Genomic DNA, 6,956 nt, shown 5'->3' with positions numbered 1-6,956 from the left:
ACACACACAAAATAAAAATAATAATAATAACAAAAATAAAAAAGCAATGATGATGACATGTCAAATCGGTTAAATTATAGAATGAACAATACTGAGCTCTCCAGAAAAAAACAAAAAAAAGGACTGTTTTTTACTTCTTTTTTAAAGCTGGCATTTGGATAATCACATTGGGACATATTGTATTTGAAGCCAAACTGAAAGTTCAGTAAAAATTCTAAAAATCCGCAAAAGTCACATGTCATGTATGAGCAAAGTTATGTCGCAGGCAGGCATCCACATCAGTGGCCCTGGTGCGATTGTACTGGTGAGATTTTTTTAATATAGTGATTCCACATTGCAGTTGAAAAAATATTAAGCTAATAGAAATATGGCTGCATCCCTTAGTCATTGATACAGTAATTTCATAATAATTCATGTAATTGAGTTAAAATTAAAAAGATGTATCTAATCTTATCTAATGAAGTAACTTGCGAAATTCTGCACTTTTTTTTTTAAATTGCAAAATACAACTTGACCCCAGTCACCATAAATATATGCATTATTATTAAGAAAGAAAAATAATAAGGAAAATGATAATTCAGGTGAAAGCCAACCTGTGAAACACATCGAGGGATTTGCAGACCTCTTTTGCTGCATGTGGGACACATGTGCATGCTTCAACAATCAGAAGAAAAGCCAATTGACAAGGCTTTCATGGAAGGCTTGCTAGGTAGAAGCTTCTGCTCACAAAAAAGATCAAAGCTGCCCATCTCAACTTTGCCAGAGAGTACCTGGACAAACCTGAAGCTTTTTGGAAGTTCCTTCTGTGGACAGATGGGTCCAAAATTGAACTGTTTGGTCACAACTAAAACAGTCATGTTTGGTGAAAAGTCAACACTGCATACCAGCAAAGGAACCTTCACCCGAGAGTGAAGCATGGTGGTGAGAATGTTAAGTTCTGGGCTGGCTTTTCATCCTCAGGACCTGGACAGCTCCACATGGGCCAGGAAATCATGAATTCAGAAGAATATTGTGAAATTGTGGATCGTAATCTGAAACCGTTCTTTGTGAAGTTACAGCCTGGTAGAAGGTGGATCATGCAACATGTTGTACAAGACACACCTCAAGGATGCACTTGGACGCATCATCAGTGATGTATTCTGGGATCACTGGGTGTTTCGGGTCTCGCGATATCATAAACCCTCGTTCAGGCGACCCGGGTTGATCAAGCCCCGACTTGCGTCTCAGCGGGTCAGCCCTCTTTATCCAAAGCCATCGAGTGGCCTTTTCTGCGGCCTCACTTGCAGATCTAATGGCCCTCTTCTTTGCAACTCCTACGATTCCCGAACGACTCAGGATTTTGCACAGTGACAGTCCTGCAAAGCCCCTGCAACCGAACTTCTATGGGCTCATAGAAGGTTCTCCAACCTCTCTCCCTACGCTCCTCCACCAGTTCCTGGTACTTGGCCCGCTTTTTCTTGTTGCCTCGATTTGTTCTTCCCAAGGCACCGTTAACTCCGGAATGATCAGATGTGTTGATGTCTGGGAGGTACTCACCATATCTGGACGAAGAGATGATGTTGTGAGTGTTGGGGGAATCTCAACTGCTTTCCCAGGTCGACCTGTGGCTGTCAGTCAGATGCCATGTGGAGAAGGCCTGTTACATACTGGCATGCACGGGGTTTCTCTCCAGCTTTAATGAAGGGGACTGTCTTCTTTGGCACATGTTCGTGCTTGCTGAGGCTAAACTCTCTGCAATAGCCCTCAGGACCTGGTCATGGCACCACCGATAGCAACCGTCAGCCAGGGCCTTTGGACAGCAGCTGGGGAGATGTTCCAATGAGCCTCTTCCAGAGCAAAGCAGGCAGGAGGGTGTTTCACTCTTTCCCCAGACATGGAGGTTCGCTGGGCTTGGCAGGGCGTCGCAGACTGCTTGCACCAGGAAACGCACTCGATGGAAGTCTGCCTGGAGGATGTTTTACCAGGGGATCTTGCGCTGTCGTGTGCCCTCCCACCTAGTCCATGCTCCCTGCTGACGCAATCCCACCACCCTGCCCACTCGCACTTTCTCTACGCCTGCTCGGACCTCTTCCTTAATCAGGTGGTGTCTTTCCCTGCTGTGGGCTTTGCTTATTAGGGTCTTTGAAAAGTATCTAAGGCTTGCTCTGCCTGTCGCCACGGTGCCCACCAGTGCCTTTTGTCTCAACCGTGACCGATACCTCCACTGCTTTCCCGGCCTTCCACTTCCTCCCTGTCCTCACCTCGATACTGGCTGAAGACACCTTCCAGTCCCTGGAGTCCCTGTACTGTAAAGCTTCCCTGGTGCGTACCACCATGAATTCTTCAGTCAGGGCACTGAATGGGAGCTGCAGTGTGTTGCTTGTGCCATACAGAGCAGCGCTGGTGAGGCTGCGTGGAAGGCCTAGCCACTTCCAAAGACAGCCACTGATCTTCCTCTCTAAGGACTCCACTGCTGTCATTGGGACTGCGTAGATTAGCAGGGGCCACAGGATTCGGGGCAGGATAGAGTGCTGGTAGATCCAGGCTTTAAATCGGGAAAAAAAAAATTGGGATGACAATAATCCAAATCATTCCAGCAATACAACATAGGAATGGCTGAAGAACAACACGAATCATGTTCTGCGGGACCTGAAGCGGGCAGTTTATGCTAGACGCCCATCCAACCTCTCTCAATTGGCAAAAATCCCCCCAAAGTAGATGTGAAAGACTAATAAGTCACAAAAAAAAAAAAGGGTTTGGATGAAGTTCTCATTGCAAAAAGAGGTGCATTGAGGTTCACATACTTTTGCATACATGAAATCTGAGTATTTCTTAAATCAATTTTTGTTCAAGAATGAACGACAATATTATCATTCTTTTTGTTCAAGTCCATTATTTTCAATGTCAACATTGTAGATTGGGGTATGACTAAACATTTAATATGGTTATTTCAATGTTTTATACAAAAAAATCTGACCATGCCTGCAGGGTTCACAAACCTTTGAGCAGCACTGTATATATATCCTCTTTGAAAAATAACCTGTCATTTTGCTATCAGGGCTTGTCACCTTTTAGTCGAGTCAAAGCATTCAGATGAGGCTTCGTGATCCCTTGGGGGAGAGGTGCTTCCGCAGAGAAACACACAGTCACACACTAGTGCAGGTGGAGCAGAAGGATCATGAATAAGTGTATAGTTTAAATTGCAAAGAGACCAATCTTTTATTTTCCAGCACTGCATTAGTAGCTTTTAAATTGAACGCGTTCGTGGGGTGTTTTTAATCAAGCCAGTTAATCACGCTGGTTGTTTGTGTGTGTACACAACGAAAAATAATTGGTATACCCGCAATCTTATATTTGCTGTTGTCTCCCATTAATAGTCAATAATTACACAAATAATTACTTGCAAATATATCATTATTTGAATGGGAAATGGTGAATTGCATACTATATTACAATATGGAAGATTAGAGGTTATGTTACAAAACTTTTAAGGCAACAGTATATAATGTATTATTTTGATTGAACACCAACTTGTAATTAAAAACACACCTAAGTGGGGTGAAATTTGTTCTCCGCATTTGACCCATTCCCTGAGGAAGCAGTGAGCAGGAGGAGAATCAAATCTCTGGCATTGCAAACGAAGCCCATATCGCCTACTTTATTTGGTTAGAAAATCTGTGGACCAGCCAGGACGCCGTTTATGCAGTTTATGCAGTTTTAGCTTTAGCATCGGTACAAATGCCACTGTTTTAGAGACTTGGAGTACGCCAAGATGGGTGGATGTTAGTTGGGTTGTGGTATGTAGTTAGTTGGTTGTTTGATTGGTATGTTAGGTCAGATCAGAGGTCTTCAACCTGCTGCTCTGGAGCCCCATGTGGCTCTTTAATCCCTCTCCTGTGGCTCTCAAAAATAAATTAGTAGGAATTAGGTATTATGATTTTACATATTTTTTTAGATAACCTATCCTTTAAGTGAATAAATGATTGCATAAACATTTTTTTTTATGTAAATGTCAGAGTCCATATTATTAAGTTGTCATGTAGATGTAAACGTTTTGTTTTTTTAAATAACCTAAAAATGTCCATGTCACAGAGTGGTGTAGTTGAGGACCCAAGTGCAGGCTTGGAGAGAGGTGAAATTGAAAGTCCAAAAAATGGTTTATTTGATTAAACAAAAACAAGGAGGCAGCAAGGCACAGGTAAAAACAAACAAAACAACAAAGTTCTAATCAAAAACGTGGTAAGGCGTAGGGCGAAACAACAAGGCAAGACAAGGAGAAAACAAACAAACAATGGACCAACAAGAACTGAACAAAAGACAGGAGACTAAGGTCCCATCCAGAAGGAAGCAAAGCCGGCTTTGTTCCTTAATAAAATCTCGTATACACAGAAGCATTTCAAGACTTGCGTGTGTCCAAAAGAAGAGTGATCGGTTTCAAGGTCCGAAACCGCGCCATCGTGTGGACGAACGGCCTAAACTTGTGAGGATACATTGAAACGGGCTTTCGTGTGGACGGGGCCTGAATACACCAACAATAATTGAGATGACAAGACACAAGTGGCAGGGGGCACTGATTGGTTGACACATGAGGAAGGTCAGGCAAACACAGGTGGATCACATAAAGCTTGACAAGACAAGGGAAGGACACAGGGACAACAGAAGAGATGACACAGAAGGACACAAACACCCAAAACTAAACAAAAACCCAATCCCACAAAACCAAAAGATACTAGTCCAAAACGTGACCATAAAATTGCCAAAAATGTCAGAGAATTCATAAAAAAATAAAAAAGGCAGAAAAGAAAACATTCAAAAAGTAACTCTTATGTTTTGGTTCTCTACCGTTTCCGGTTTGCGCTTTCTCCCTTGCAGTTGCTGGGGCAACGGCTGGAGGGCGGATCCTGCCGACACACCTGCTGCCCATTATGTCATCAGGCTGAAATAAAAGCCTGGCAGCAACATAAAGTAGTGTCGGGTTATTGCTACGCTACTTGCCGTACCTTCCTAGCAGCAATCTTTCTTAGTGTTGTGGACACCACTAGCAAGTAGACTAGTAGAGTTTTTTTCTTTAGTCATTTTTGTGTGCTCCTCAAAAAATTTATTTGGATTTTGTGTTTTCCTGTTTGTGCCCACGACGTACACCTTTTTGTTGTCGTCACCTTTTGTTAAAACAACCCCTTGTCCACGTGTTGTGCGCTTTTTGTTATTCCATTAAAACTGGCTGGGTCTGCCTTTTCCTTTTGGGGACCAAAAAACACAACCCATACATAACAGTAACTATAAAATTTCCAAAAACAAAAGAAGAAACCCGGAATAGGAAAAATGTCCAAAAAAGAACAAAGAGGCAGAAAATTACCATAATATGTCCATAAAACTGCCAAAAATGTCAAAAATTACAAAAGGCAGAAAAGTGTAAAACAAATAAAAAATACAAATATGAAAAATTAAGTAAGAAAAATTACACCAAAAAAACGACAAAAGTTAGAAAAAAGTACGTATTGGATGCTGCATATTTTTCTGTTATGGTGCAGTTCTAATTAGCTCTTGGGCACTCAGTACATTGGATTAATACTAACAGTCAGATTTTTTTGTGTTATTTATTTGGCCTAAAATAGCTCTTTTTACAGGAAAGGTTGCTGACCCCTGGGTTAAGTTGTTACTGTAGGTTGACAGGAATGTAACTTGGTTGGTTGGAAGGTAAGAAGGTTGAATTAATGGTGTGTAGTAAGTATGTCAAAAAGGTTGTAGGTAGGTAAATTGGTTGGAAAATAGATGCTGGGAAAGAAAGAACAGGAACATAGAGGTGTCTATCTCAAGTAGATGGCGGCCCCTATTTGAGAAAATGTATGAGCTGAATACTGTTTGCGAGCGCATAATCGACCTCTGCATGCCCTTCAGCAGGCAGCCCACGTTGTGCTTCACAGAGCCACAAAAACACCAGACGCGGTGTCAAAATGAATGAGAACAATGCCATCGCAGCTTTAACACGCTTCTCAGTGCTTCTCGGGCAGAAATGTGTGATAAAACACATCGCGAATAACAAATTTTTTCCCCTTTTTCTTTTCATACCATCAAGCAAACAGGCTTAATAGTAACAGCAGCAGGAGCTGTTCATGGGGGTTGTTTCTCACAACGTTGACTAAGGATAAGCTGCCAGGCTGAAAAGTGGAAGCTCAAATGTTGCTAGACTAACCGGGAGAGCCAGGGCCGGCCCTAGGTGAAAGTGTAGATTATATATGATATTTAACTATGTACAATCAATTTGTGTAAGATACATATTAAAAAAAAATTAATAACAGGTGGGCATTTCGTCAATATTGAAGGTCAGTCAATGTTTTGTTGACAATTGATGGGAAACTTTGAAAAATTGATTAACTTAACAGATGACAGAAGGGTGTTTTCATCCGTCAATCAGTCAATAAATTCGGCAATCCGTCAATGACGGACGTCCCGTTTTGGTGACGGATTGACGATGACGTAACATGATGACTGATGCCCACCTTGAATACCAGAAACATTGACAGACGCTCATTTTGCTGAGCAATCGGCGAATGACGGATTGACAGTTCATCTTGAAATATTGACGGATTGACGATGATGGAAGGGTGTCCTGACTGTTGACGATTGCCGAATGACGGATGCTCAAAATTTATTGATGCGGCCATCTCTGTATAAATGTACAAATTTAGATCAAGTAAAACTTTGGTGGTAACAACATGATTCACAAATAGTATGCAAAAAAACTTTAGTATGCCTTTATAATGTATTTATTTACATTGAACCAGCACACAATTCTTATCTTGCATAAATTAACGTGGTTATGTGAAACAATGATTTATGCAAATCTATTTGCAGGTATCTGGACTGACTGCTTTATTTTAAAGCCAGCAAGCTTTGCCCCGCTCTGATGCGCAGAGTAGCATGGATGTAAACAAGTTACAAGCAAGCTAAGAAGCTAACGCTATTTTCATGTTTAT

At 41.6% G+C, this 6,956-nt stretch overlaps 1 pseudogene; it reads right to left on the bottom strand.

The window, feature by feature from the left end:
• Window positions 1–1,029: 1,029 nt before the first annotated feature.
• Window positions 1,030–2,540, bottom strand: LOC147181232 (uncharacterized; annotated as a pseudogene).
• Window positions 2,541–6,956: the final 4,416 nt, after the last annotated feature.

This window comes from Leptonotus elevatus, chromosome 1, assembly GCF_054856555.1.
Source record: "Leptonotus elevatus isolate MCC_2025b chromosome 1, RoL_Lele_1.0, whole genome shotgun sequence".
Classification (NCBI taxonomy): Eukaryota; Metazoa; Chordata; class Actinopteri; order Syngnathiformes; family Syngnathidae; genus Leptonotus; species Leptonotus elevatus.
This window is presented reverse-complemented; position numbering and strand designations above follow the sequence as displayed.